Raw genomic sequence first — 14,722 nt, 5'->3', positions numbered from 1 at the left:
TAGGCTTCGGAGTAGGCGGCTTGTCTTTAGCTTGACGGCTGCCACAATCCACGGCGAAATGCCCCTTCTCCCCGCACTTTAGACAGAGCCCCATCTTCATGCGTAGTTCTCGTGCCGATTCCGACAGGCGTTGAGTCTTGGGTCTGGAGGCGCTGGCAGTGACGGGTCTGTTGGTCGTAGCAGCCAGGTCGAGCTTGATGGTGTTTAGCCGATCCTCTGCATTTTCAGCTTCCTGGGTCCAAGCCATCAGGGAGATAGGATTAACAGTCTTCAAAACCGTTTCTCGGATGTCCGCGTTGAGTCCCAATCGATACATTTCAGCCAAAATGTGATCGGGGTAGTCTCGGAGCTTTGCTGCCTGCTTGTGGAATTCCAGTGTGTATTCGCGAACCGACTTCTTGTTCTGACGATAGGTGCGGAGAAATGCTTTGGCCCTTTGGCTCGCGTTGACATCCTCAAACCGAGCCCGCAGCGCCCACATGAATGCTCGCAAATTCAAAAGTTCCGGACCGCGGTCATTGTGCAGTCCCACATACCATGTGGCGGCGTCTCCTTTCAGTCTCGCCGAGATGACATCAATGAGAGCAGCTTCATTTCGGAAGAGGTGTCGGCTCTCTTCTACGAATTTGTGCACCCTCACCGTGAAGAAGGCGAGTTCCTCTGGGTTGCCGTCAAAGGTAGCCTCCAGTAAATCCTTGGGTCTGGGCCGTGGAGTCCTTACCAACGGTCCCAGCTGCCCCGGAACTCCCCCGAGAGGAAGACCCGGAGCAACCGGTGGTCCCGCTGGCACTGGCCTCATCGGTGGCGGCAGACCCGGCGGCAGACCCGGCATCGGCTGTTGCGCAGGTCCTACTTGCTGCGGAGGTCCGGCCGGTGGCTGGGCAGGCACCTGCGGCGCGGGAACTCCCGGTGCTGGGGCGACTTGCTGTTGCGCGGCGTGTGCATCAAGAAAATTAGCCATTCTAATGTCCATCATCCCCGGCAGAGCTTCCATTACATCCTGGAATGCCCTCAACAGGTCCCTCACCGAGTATTCCAGTTCCTCCAGTCGTTCCCCGGTGGTTTCCTCAGGGATCGGATCTCGAGGGTGGGAGTCCGGGGGTGGGTCATAGTCTCCTTCCGTTTGGAAGCCCCCGGCTCCCTCCGAATCCTCTACGTGGCCTCGCGGCCCCGATGGCTCGAACATCCACTCTTCGAGGTCTTGCTCAGAACACCCCTTCTCCGAGGTAGCCCCCGGCTCTGGGAACAATCCCTTGTCAAACAGACTTTCACGTAATCCGCTCCCTCGACGGGAGTACACCTCTCGGGTGCCCTGAGTGTTGTACATAGTCCAGTCATCCTGCTGTTGAGTCTTCCGCGGACCCCAGTGCGAAGGGGTCGGAGGCGGCCAAGACAGATGTGCAGGCCGGCGGGGAATCGTTCCCCCCACGGCACCCTCCAGCGAGGCTGCCGTCACCAAAGGAGCGGAGGTGTGTGGGATCGATCCTGAATCCCCCTCCGTTTTCGGTAGGTCTCCCTCAGCTCCGCTCATGATCTTGCCAGATTCGGAACGATAGGAGAAAGGGAGTTCTAACAATATGTTGGATCCCCAAGCATCGAGAATAAATCCACGTTTTCAAGAAAAGCAAAATTTATTTCAAAGCGTTGAAGACATACTCAAACACGTTCTTTGTTAGAACTGGGGATACACAGGTAGGGTGAGCATAATAAAAGAAATTCAAACAGATACATATCCAATGAATAACATTCCCGCTGGCGGGCTAAGGAAACGGTTGCGCGCCCAGTCCATGGGAACCAGGCAGAACATCAGACAAAACACAGGTGCAGTTCTCATGAGATAGCAATAGGCAAGCATTACAGCATCTTCTCCCCCACACAACCACCAGTAGTTATCTTATGCATTCCAGCACAGAAGCAGGATAGTAGAAACAAGCTGGGTGCAACAGGGTAAGGATATGTACACAGAGGTCACAGAAAACAGAATGGCAGCTTGCTGACAAGGGGGTCCAAAGTTTGACATCCCTTCAAGGATGGGGGGTAATCTGGAGATTTTTAAAAACATTGTTCTGTTTCCAACTTTTCTCCCCGACGGGGACCCAAAATGGCTGGCATCATACACCCATCTTCCATTTTGAGTTCACAAGAATTACCCAGTGAGATAGACCAGGCTGAGACAGCGTGACTAGCCCAAGGTCACTTTGGGAACTTCTGTGCTAAAGTGAAGATTTGAACCTGGGTCTCTCAGATCCTACTGCAACACTGTAACCACTATACCACACTGTCTTGGAGATTTCATGAAGAGCCCTCTACCTGACTCCCAAGTTCTGCTTTGTGCCAGCTCAGAGCTGATTCTTTCATCTCCAAAGTTCTGCTTCCATTATATTAGTGCATTTGGCATTATTACGTTCATTTCCCAGAATGAACAATTGGTACAGAGCGAGAGTTGGACTGTAAGGAAGGCCGAGCGCCGAAGAATACATTCTTTTGAACTATGGTGCTGGAGAAGACTCTTGAGAGTCCCTTGGACTGCAAGAAGATCCAATCAGTCAATCCGAAAAGAAATCAACCCTGACTGTTCCCTGGAAGGCCAGATAATGAAACTGAAGCTCAAATACTTTGGCCACCAAATGAGAAGGGAGCACTCACTGGAGGAGACCCTGATGCTGGGAAAGATTGAAGGTCAAAGAAGACGGGGACGGCAAAGGATGAGATGGTTAGACAGTGTCATAGATGGGGTCGCGAAGAGTCGGACTCGACTGTGCGACTGAACAACAACAACAGAGCGCAGGGCATGAATGTTTAAAAGAAACACCTTTTTTTGTTTCTGTTGTTTTCACAAGTCAGTGCAGCAATCTCAATCTCGTCTTCAAAAAAGCTGTCTACATTTGGTTTCGGTTTCACACCTCAACAATGCTGGCATACTTTTGCATGTCCGCATATGTTTCTTGCCCTCTCGTGGCGGCTCCACTGTCATTGCGCCTCCGCACCATTTTAAATGAATCTTCTCCAAACAACTTTCAAACAAGCACAGAGAAAGATGGTGTCACAGCAGCACAAAACTGATTTAAACATGCAAGTGCAGATTCGACCTCTGAGTGATAACAGCCCTCACTAGAAAAGGGCCCTGACCTGGATAGCCCAGGCTAGCCTGATCTCATCAGATCTTGGAAGCTAAGCCGGGCCGACCCTGGCAAGTACTTGGATGGGAGACATCCAAAGAAGTCCAGGGTCAGGACATGGAGGCAGGCAATGGCAAACCACCTCTGAGCATCTCTTGCCTTGAAAACCCCATGGGGGCCACCATACGTCAGCCATGACTTAGCGGCAGTTTTCAACACCACCACTAGAACAGGACGGCTTCAAGGCACACCTGACTGACCCGGAAGGGCTATTGTCCTGGGCAAGAAAGAAACCAGCATAAGCAGGGGTCATTTCCTGCAGGAGTGCACAGGAGCGGAGCTGTGGCAGTAAAGAGCCCAGGGGGCGGGCACATGCAACAAGCCCCACCCCCTGCTCCCAGCAGCCCTCAGTCAGAGCAAGAGGCAGCCAGGTAAGTTGCAGAGCTCTCCCCGCCCCCCTGGCCCAAAACAGTCCAGGGGCACCTTTTAGACCAAGTTTTATTCAGGTACAAGCTCTCCCTCCAAAGACAGATCTGCACATTCCCCCCCCCAATAGCTAGCAATCCAAAACAGTCCAGTGGAGCCTGAGCAGTGGGTGTTGCCTTCTGACACACTTCCAGTGATGTCAGGGGGTGTGGCATATGCAAATAAGTTATGCTAATGAGTTACGCTAATGAGCTCCTGCACCTCTTTTTCTACGAAATGACCCCTGAGCATAAGAGGCTTTGTGCTTAGGTTGTCAACCTCCAGAGGAGGCCTGGAGATCTCCCAGACTTGCAGCTGATCTCCAGATGCACAGAGATCAGTTCTCTTGGAGAAAATGGCTGATTTGGTGGCCTCACATCCACAGTGAGTTCCTTCCCCTCCCCCGACTCCACCTCCCCCAGTCTCTCCCCCACATCTCCATGCACTTCCCAGCTTGGAGTTGGCAACCCGATTTGCACCTATTCTCTCCCTTGCTGACCTTTAGAAGGGCATTCCAGGGCATTTCCCTCAAATGCGTGAGATCCACCCATTCTGGAGGATACAGGCTGGATCCAGGGTGTCCGCCCTGGATCATGTAAATCGCGGGTTCCCCTCAGTTCCTGCACGTAGAATGCCAGATTTGCACCATGACCAGTGTTCCCTCTAAGCTGAGTCAGTGTCAGCTAGCTCACAATTTTTTAGCCTCCAGCTCACACATTTCTGCCTTAGCTCAGGAAGGATGGCGCCAGAGCGAACTAATCTATCCGGTAGCCAAATGACTCGCTCACTACTTTCATGCCAGTCGCTCACAAAGCAGAAGTTTTGCTCACAAGACTCCACAGCTTAGAGGGAACATTGACCATGACCATGGCCAGGGCTATTTTTGGGCAGGAACACACAGGAACGGAGTTCTGGCTGGCTCCTGAGTTGGCCACGCCCAGCAGGAACTCATTAGCATGATAGGCCACACCCAACAGCAGGAACTCATTAGGACTGGCTACATTAGGGGTGTGTGGCCTAACATGCAAAGGAGTTCCTGCTACAAAAAAAGGCCCAGGGTTTTGACAACAAACAAGGTAAACAGAATAACAAGCAAAAGGTGGATGTGGCTGGATGACCACACTTCTGGTAACATGGGGGTGCGGCCTAATGTGCTAATGAGCTGTGCTGTCAGGGGTGTGGCCCAATATGCTAATGAGTTTCTGGTGTTGGGTGTGGCCTATTATGCTAATGAGTTCCCGCTGGGCTTTTTCTACAAAAAGAGCCCTGACCCATGGCAAATGTGGGAAAGGAATGTAAGCCTCCCCTGTGCTGTTTTCTGGATCAGCAATGGTCCCTGGGCGTGTGCTATTTGGCTAGCTGGGGAAATCCGTAAGGGTTTCTCCAACAGACCAAGTAGCACCTACCCCCAAACTAGTACGGGTCAGGAAAAGTGTAAACTGGGCGGTGGGCAAAATCCTCAGCGTGGTGTAAGGGTTAAGAGCGGCAGACTCTAATCTGAAGAACTGGGCTTGATTCCCCACTCCTCCTCCATGTGAAGCCTGCCTTGGGCCTTGGGCCAGTCTCTCTCAGAACGCTCTCAGCCCCTTCATTCCCTCACAAGGTGCCTGTTGAGAGGAGAGGAAGAGAAGGTGATTGTACGCCGCTTTTGAGATCCCTTAGGGGAGAGAAAAGTGGGGTATTAAAACCTACTCTTCTTCAGGCCCGTAGCCAGGATTTCCTTTTTCAGGGGGCATTTAAATTTCTTAGGGGGCACCAAGCTGATAAAATTAAAGCTAATTAAATTAACTGCCTCTTCTCCCCCCCCCCCCCGGGGAAGGCAGGCAGGCGGCAAGGCAAGGCAGTGGAGGAGCATGCCGCTGCACTTGCCTGCTCTGAGAGCCGCCAGCCAGCCAGGGTGAGCACAGCCAGCCCGCCAGCTTGGGACCCACATCCCCTACCCTCCCCACAACTGCTGGCCTGGGATGGAGCTGGCGGGGCTGCTGGCAGGCAGGGAAGTCGCTTTGAGCAAGCCCCACTTGGGGAAGGGGCAGTGGCGGCAGGGGGGGTCCTCTGGGAGGCACAGAGAGTCAGGGGCCTGGGCTGGAAGGAAACGCATGGGTCCTCGGCAGGAAGTCAGGGGGGCCAGGCCCCGCAATGCCCCACTGTAGCTACGGGCTTGCTCTTCTTTCTTTTCCTTCTCCATTCATGTCGCGGTTACAATCCAAATGAGGCACCGTCTTCTCGGAGGCGATAAGGACGTTCGTTTTGTTCCGCAAAGAGTTTAGAAATTTGTTCGCGATTAATTGGATTATATGCACATCCACACAGACAAGGCACATCATTTGTGTTGCGATATGGCCTGCTAGCACTGTAAACAAAGGAATAAACCGGAATTATTCAAATCCAAAGCACATTGGGAGCCGTTGCTGTCAAATTGCCGACGTAATGAAACGGTTCTCAGATCACCGCTTCTTCCTGCCCACCTTGCCGCGCTCTGTGAGTGAGCGTATGCTGCAAAAGACGGCGGGCGCAGCAAACGATGTAACCAGCAACTTGTACGAACATGATATTAAGAAGCTCCGGCAGCAATTATCTCACGGGGAAAAAAGCATGTTCCTGTGCCAGAAATGCCATGTTAGACACAAAGTAACGGGAGAAGGTGAGCAAAGAAACAAGGAGCTTCAGAGGAGAACATCTAATTAGAAACACGGCTTCTTTTTTATTTAATCATTGGCGAGGGGGCTGCTGGTGCTAGCATTCACATGCAAACTCGGGATAGAACAGCTTGAGCCCAGAAAAGCACAGGAAAAGCCAGCAGGGCTGGAGCGATGGAATCAGGCCCGTAGCTACCGTGGGGCATATTGGGGCCTGGCCCACCCAACTTACCACCAAGCCCCCCCAACTTCCTATCCAGCCCCGCCCCACCTAGTTCCATTTTTAAATTTTATCTGTGGTGCTTAGGTGTGTGTGGGGTGCTCCCTGAGTTATTTTAAAGCCCCCTGGATTTAAACATCCTGGCTACTACGGGCCTGGCTGGAATGGCAGGATACAGGTAAGGTCACCAGCTCTGGGTAGGGAAATACTTGGAGATTGGGGGGGTGGAGTCTGGGGAGGGAGGGGCTTGGGGAGGGGAGGGGCCTCAGCAGGGTATGATGTCATGCAGTCCATCTTCCAAGAAAGCAGCCATTTCCTCTAGAGGAACTGATCTTGGTCATCTGGAGATCAATTTTAATAATGGGAGACCTCCAGGTGCCACCTGGAGCTTGGCCACTCTAGAGCACACCCTCTGGCAGGCGCCAAAGCATCGCCCCGTGCAATCCTGCTTGAGAGAACTCCGCAATTCAAGGCACAGCTTTGTCTGAAAGAGAGACTGGTTTTTCCCTACTCCGTTCCTGTATCGATCCATGATCTAGATATTTATTTCTCAACTTTGGGTAGATCTGCAGATAGCTAAATCCATGGATTGGGCCCACATTGAGATAAAGGAGATTTTCCTCCAAACTTGGGGGGAACTCCAGGTTTGCAGAAAAATCAGAAATTGGTAAAAAAAAAAAAAAATTACATGGGGGAGGTAAGGTAAAGGTTTCCCTTGCTCGAAAGCCAGTCGAATCCGACTCTAGGGATGCGGTGCTCATCTCCTTTTCCAAGCCGAAGAAGAAGATGAAGGAGATTGGATTTATACCTCGCCCTTCACTACCCAGAGGAGTTTCAGAGCGGCTTACAAACTCCTTTCCCTTCCCCTCCTCACAACAGACACCCTGTGAGGTAGGTGGGGCTGAGAGAGCTCTTCACAGAGACTGCTCGTTTTCAAGGACAGCTCTGACAGAGCTACGGCTTGCCCAAGGTCATCCAGCCAGGCACAAGTGGAGGAGTGGGGAATCAAACCCAGTTCTCCCAGATTAGAGCCCACCAGGGGTCGTTTCATAGAAAAAGAGCTAGGGGAACTCATTAGCATAACTCATTAGCATATGCCACACCCCCTGACATCAGGGGCCCGGCGGTGTACCTGCAAGGCCAGCGGGAGTGCGAGGAAGCCCTGTCAAGGCCCTCCCTGGCCCCAGGCAGGCAGGGGTGGGGAGAGGCGGGGAGGAAGCAACTTACCCTCCCTCTTCTCCTGCCTCCTCCTGGCTGAATGACGGATGGAAGCGGGGCGGCCGGAAGCGGGGCGGCCGGAAGCAGGGGGCGGGTCTTCATCATGTGCCCCGCCCCCTGCACCTCACCCGGGGGAACTGCGTTCCCCCGCGTTCCCCCCCGAAATGACCTCTGGAGCCCACGTACTTAACCATTCACGAAACGAAGAGCCAGCACTGTCCAAAGATGTTTCCATGGTCCTGTGGCCGGCATGACTAGATGCCGAGGTGCACGGAACGCTGTTACCTTCCCACTGAAGCAATACTTATTTATCTACTTGCAATTTCTTGCTTTCGAACTGCTAGGTTGGCAGGAGCTGGGACCAGAGACGGGAGCTCACTCTGTTATGTGGCACTCGGGTCTTGAACTGCTGAACTACCGACATTCCGGTCTGCAGTTCAGCGTTTTAACCACTTGAGCCACTGCAGCCCCATGGGGGAGGAATCTTCCCTAAAAACAAACACCCCACCACCTCCTCTGTTGGAGTGGTGGTGGTGGGTGGGGGAGCGACAGTGGGTGAAGCAAGCTTGGACCCAGTCTCGGCTCCCAAGCATCCATGTGCATGGGGGAGTGGGAACACGGCATCCCAGCGATGAAACTTCAATGCTGGAGGGCTTCAGGAGCTGCAGCGGGCCCAGCAGTGGACACCTGGAGCCATGCTGGGCTTGCCAGCGTGGATGTTAGTAGTAGGGGGATGAGTTGGAGAGGGGAGCGGAGCAGCTCAGGGGCAAAAGTTTTAGGGCTGGAGGCCTTTAGAAGCTGTGGTGGGCAGATGGCTTGCCGACACTGATGTTGGTAGTAGGTTAGGGTTGGAGGGGGGAGCGCAGCGACTTTGAGGCAGTGGCTGTGATAGTGGGAGGGCAGGAGCTACAATACTCGTAGGGGGTATCCAATCCCTCTCTTAGCTGGCATTGATGGGGGGGGGGTTAAGAAGAAGAAGAAGAGATTGGATTTATACCCTGCCCTTCGCTGCCCGAAGGAGTTTCAGAGTGACTTACAATCCCTTTCCCTTCCCCTCTCCACAACAGACACCCTGGGAGGTAGGTGGGGCCGAGAGAGCTTTCTCAAGAACTGCCCTTGAGAGAACAGCTCTGAGAGAACTTGTGACTGCATGTGGAGGAGTGGGGAATCAAACCCGGTTCTCCCAGATTAGAGTCCGCACTCTTAACCACGACGCCAAACTGGTACTACACCAGACTGGTTAAAATTAAGAGGGGGGAAGGAATCCCCCCTGTGAGTATCGTGGGTCTCTACTTGATGCTCTCTAATCTCGGTAGGCACCAGTGTTCCCTCTAAGCTGAGTTAGTGTGAGCTAGCTCAGTTTTTTTTAGCCTCCAGCTCACACCTTTTTGTCTCGGCTCAGGGAGGAGGGCTCCAGAGCAAACTAATTTATGCAGTAACCTCGGGAGGCAGTGGATGCTCCTTCGCTGGACGTTTTCAAGCGGAGGCTGGACGACCGTATTTGGGGTATATTGTAGGTATGTAGGGCTATCTTTCAGCTATGCTCCTGCAGAGTGCAGGGGGTTAGACTAGATGACCTGCAAGGTCTCTTCCAACTCTAACATTCTGTGATTCTATGAGTAGGAACAGAGGACATTCCCATTACACTAACCAAGGAAACCTGCACACACACCCCCGGTGGAACATGCTCCCACTTGAGATCAGTTCCGCAGGGCCTGCAAAACAGAGCTGTTCTTCCAGGCCTTCGGTTGAGGCGATGGACGCCCAATCACACGGCCTCCCCTGCAAAGTGGCCCTCCCGAAATTGCCTATGTTTACCACCTACCCAGCTGTTGGAGCTAGTATAGAAAGTCAAGTTGCCATTTTTTAAGTTAAATTTTAATCTAATTTTTTTAAAAAAAATAATTCTGGCAATTGATTATACTGTATATGAAATTTTAAATGTTACCCACCCTGGGCCTGCATGCGGGTAACATTAAATAAAGTAAATAAATAAAAATAAAGAACCAAGGGGGCCAGAGTCGGTCAGGTGGCACTTGCGAAATGGCTTCCGAATCGAGATTCTTGGCTGGTCTGAGCGACCGGAAGACCTGCAGAATACGAACGGCCTTCCTCTCCATCCCTCCGCAGGATGCTTTTTGTTCCTAATCATCCACACGGTGGTGGCGGGGCCCATAATCGGAGGGGAGGCATCCACTGTACCTACACAAATTGACCACAGATAATGTCACCCAGTCAGAGAACCATCAAGCAATCAGCTTGACCGGCGCTTTCCCCACTCCGCTGCGTTTGATGTTCCGCCTCCCGCTCAGCCAATTCCTGACCTTTTCAGAATTTTATGGGCTCTCTCATGCCTGCTGGGGCAGCGCGGGATCGGTACCCTCTACTGACTTCCAGCAGTTAACAATCAGCTTCTGAACAATTGCGCTCAGCTATCAACAGGAACGTCTCTCTAAACGCAGTAATGGCAGGTAAGCTGCACAAATGCCTGTGTGGAGAGGAAATCTGAGATGAAATGCGATCAATAGCGCTGTGGTGTTGATCGTACTGCAGGGTGCTAAACTCAGGATTTTTTTGGGGGGGGGGATTCATTGAGAACCTTTATTGGGGGAGGGGAGAAGAGGGGGAGGCATGAATGCATTCTGCATCAGAACACCTGGCCAAAGTTGAAAGTTGAAGAACTGTACTGTTACTGGCGTAATCTTCAGCTTCCCGTGAACTCTTCCTGTGGCCGAGGACATTTTAAACGGAGCTAAACAGAGAGAAGAAAACTTTCCAATTGCATCATTTGATTTTTTGTTTTGTTTTGCAACCTGCACTCTTTATTAAAAGGTTCTCAAGGCAGTTCACAGTTTTAAAAGGGGGCAAACTGAGCCTTGCACACAGGATTGCAGGTCTTCCCCCAGCCACCAGCAGGAGGTGGGGGGGGATGTAGGGTTGCCAGGTCCAGGTTGGGAAATTCCTGGAGATTTGGGGGTAGAGCCTGAGGAGGACAGGGGCCTCAGTGGGGTTCAATGCCACAGAGTCCACCCTACAAAGCAGCCGTTTTCTCCTGGGAAACTGATCTCTGTGGTCTGGCGATGAGCTGTAATTCTAAGGGATCCCCAGGCCCCACCTGGAGGGTGGCATCCCTACTTACAGATCCAATCCATGCACCTAAGAACACCTTCTAGGAGCCAGTTTGGTGTAGTGGTTAACTGCGCAGACTCTAATCTGGGAGAACCGGGTTTGATTCCCCACTCCTCCACTTGCACCTGCTGGATGACCTTGGGCAAGCCATAGTCCTGGCACAGCTGTTCTTGAAAAAGAAAAAAAAGAGAGCAGTTTCTGTCAAGAGCTCTCTCAGTCCCACCTACCTCACAGGGTGTCTGTTGTGGGGAGGGGAAGGGAAAGGAGTTTGTAAGCCGCTCTGAGACTCCCTTGGGTAGTGAAGGGCGGGGTATACATCCAAACTCTTCTTCTCTTCTTCTTCCTGAGATCCAGCCACACTGAATGAAATGGGACTTTTTCCCAAGTACATTTGAACATATGAAGTTGCCTTGGTGTCTTAGACCCTTGGTGAATTGGTGACCGAGGGGAACCTCCACAGTCAGAGGCACTAAACCTCTGAATCCCAGATCCTGGAGGCAACATCAGGGGAAGGACTTGGCCTCTATGCCCTGTTGTTGGCCATCCAGAGGAACTGGTTGGCTCCTGCATGAGACAGGATGCTGGACTAGATGGACCCCTGGTCTGATCCAGCAGGGCTCTTCTGATGTTCTTATGGCTATCAAGGGCAGCGTTGTCTGCTCTGACAGGCAGTAGCTCTCCAGGGTCTCAAGAGGAAGATCTTTCCCATCACTGGCTGCCAGATCCTTTTGAACAGAAGGTGCTCGGGATTTGAACCTGGGACTTTCTGTATACAAAGGAAATGCTCTCCCAATAAGCCACAGTCGCTGCCAAAGCCAACCTGCTTAGGGTTTCTTCCTCCATCTCTGTAGAAGGGAAAGACTAGAGCAGGGTTGGCCAAACTGTGGCTTTGGGACCGCGTGCGGCTCTTTCACACATATTGTGTGGCTCCGGGCAGGGCGGCTGGGGGAGCGAAGGGGAGGCATGCCTCCCCGATCGGCCGTCCCTTCCCCAGCCAGTGTTCCCCTCCATGGGTAGGCTTGAGGGGAGGGGGGGAGCAGAGAAAGAAAGCAACTTTAAATGCATTCTCAGAGCCCCCCACCCCGGCCAGCTTGGAGAAGGCATTTGTTTCTTTAAATCACTTCTCCAAGGCTGGTGTGGGGACGTGAGGATGAACACATTTGAAGTTAAAGTTGTGATCTCTCTCTCCCTCCCTCTGTCTCTCCCTTCCTCCCTCCCCCTCCCTCCCCATCTATTTGCTTTGTTTCTCTCTCTCTCTCTTCCCCTTCCTCCCCATCTATTTGCTTTCTTTCCACTTTTCTTTCTCTTTTTCTCTCTTTCTCTCTTTCTCCCTCCCTCCTTTTCTCTCCCTCTTCCTTCCTTCCCCTCTTCCCCTCCCCCATTTACTTTCTTTGTTTCTCTCTCTCTCTTCTCTCTTTCTTTCATTCTTTCTTTCCACCTCTCTCTCTCTCTCTCTCTTTCTCTCTTAGACAAATATCATTAGCAAACAAATAAATATCATTGGACAAATAAATATAATTATCAATATCTGGTTTTGCCCCTTTTGTTTTTATTTTTGGCAGTCTCATTTAATGTTAATAAAAAGCAAATCTGCATATTTTCCAATAAAAGCATGTGTGTAATATATGTTCATGACTTGCGGCTCTCAAACATCTGACATTTATTCTGTCTGGCTCTTACATTAAGCAAGTTTGGCCACCCCTGGACTAGTGAGTTAAGCCACTTTGCATGAAGGATGGTGACTGAGGGTAGATAAAGGTAGAAAAAGAGGCAGCCTCATGCTGGGTGTCTGGGAGACAATTTCGGGACAGCCCAGGAGAAAGGGCGAAGGGATTCAGAGAGGCAATATGGTATGGAGATTAGACTGTTAGACTAGAACTGGGAAGAGTCGGGTTCAAATCCCCACACTGTTGGGGGAAGTGGATTGTGCAATGTCTTTGAGTACTAGTGCACATACCAGGACTCCAGAGGGAGCAATAGAGCTAGCAAGATCGGTCAGAAGTCCACGTATCTCTCCTCTTCTCTGCTCTGTTGCTGTCCTTCTCTTTCCCCTTTTTACTTTAACCGTCATGAGGACAAGATGAACTCTGTACAACTCCATTCTAGTCTAGACAGATAACTCCTATCCAGTATGGAGTTCCTCTCCATGAAAGGATTTGCATTTCTTCTCTGAAACAACAAAGCCTTCAAGAAGAAGAAGAGATTGGATTTACCTCGCCCTTCACTACCCAAAGGAGTCTCAGAGCGGCTTACAATCTCCTTTCCCTTTCCCTCCCCACAACAGACACCCTGTGAGGTAACGGGGCTGAGAGAGCTCTTTCGAGGACTGCTCTTGGGAGAACAGCTCCGAGAGAACTTGTGACTGACCCAAGGTCACACCAGCAGCTGCATGTGGAGAAGGGGTGGGGAATCAAACCCAGTCCTCCCAGATTAGGGTCCGTGCTCCTATCCACTACACCAGACTGTATTCCTAACTCCACTTAATACACTCATCACTGAAGCTCACTGGGTTGGCCATCGGGCCAGCCACTCCTTCTTGGCCTCACCTACCTCACAGGGTTGTTGAGAAGATAAGAGGGAGACCGAGAGAATTTTATAGCTGCCTTGAACTCTGTAGGGAATAAAGGGCAGGTTAATAAAATTTCTATAGAGTCAGAGCAGAGCCAGGTATGGAGGACGCTCTAGGACGAGGAGCTTTGGCTAGATCCGAGATGGGGTCGGGAGGTGGGGAAGGAGTCGGCGGATCCCGGAAAACGTCCCCCCCCCCCGCCCCAAATCCTCTCATTCAGCTGCCAACATCCACTTCCCCACTCTAAGCTAAATCAAGTCTGCTTAGTGGCGTATTACGACCTAAAGCTCTTTCAGGGAGATTTAGGCTGACTTAGTTCTTTTTAAAAAAACTGCAGACTGAGCAACAGGGAAACCGCCTTTGCTGGCAGCTGGCCCTCCTTCTCCCCACCAGGCGGTCCAGTTCCTCCTTGCTGGTTGGCTTGTCAGGAGGAGAAGGGCTGAAAGCTGTGGAAGACCTTTGGGGGGAGGTGGGAGGGGAAGAGATGCAGCCCTTCCCCAAGGTGGCCGTCCAGCTTTTAAATCTGCAGACCTGAAAATTTTGGATAATGCTTTTTTTTTTGTTTTGTATTTTTTTCATGTGTGTGTGCATGTGTGCGCGCACACACCTGGAAGTCATGGCAACCTCTGGTGACTGACCCCTACTGGGGGGCTGGAGGATATTCAGAGAGGTGGCTGAATAAAGCCTGCCCCCGCCTCCCGGCTGCTGGTATTCCAAGGAGGTCTCCCATCCAAGTACTTGCCGGAGTCGACCCTGCTTAGCTTCCGAGATCTGACGAGATCGGGCTTGCCTGGGCCATCCAGGTCATAGCTATTTTGGATAATGCTCTGATGGGTCCAGTTTGGAAACAGCAGCAGCGGCCCAGATGCTGGCAAATGCCATCTCCAATTAAATCCAAACTAAAGGATCTTGACTTCAGCAGTACCCTCCAAAGAGCTCGACGTACTTGCTCTGGTCTATCCTTGGGTCTTGCCCCCCCTGAGGCTATTCCATCATATTGCTACACTTTAAAGATTCCAAGACAACGCAGAGCGTTCACCTTGGCGAGACTCAACTCCTTCCCCCCTAAGGTGCTCTCTGGTCGTTTCTTGGGACTTCCGTTTTCGGAACGTGTCTGTGATTGTGGACAAGAGATGATAGAAACCAGGGGTCATTTGGGGGGGGGGACGCGGGGGGACGCCATCCCCCCGGGTGAGGTGTGGGAGGGCGGGGCCTGGAGCTCCCTGCTGGTACCCACTGGAGGTCGCCGCCGGCTGTGGGGAGGACACACTTCCGGTGATGACAGGGGGTGTGGCATATGCTAACGAGTTATGCTAATGAGTCCCCTTAGCTCTTTTTCTACGAAATGACCCCCGATAGAAACTAT

The sequence above is a fragment of the Gekko japonicus genome, unplaced genomic scaffold (assembly GCF_001447785.1).
Source record: "Gekko japonicus isolate JY-2015 unplaced genomic scaffold, Gekko_japonicus_V1.1 scaffold1, whole genome shotgun sequence".
NCBI classification, from domain to species: Eukaryota; Metazoa; Chordata; class Lepidosauria; order Squamata; family Gekkonidae; genus Gekko; species Gekko japonicus.
The sequence above is the reverse complement of the archived record's forward strand: the minus strand, read 5'-3'. Positions refer to the sequence as shown.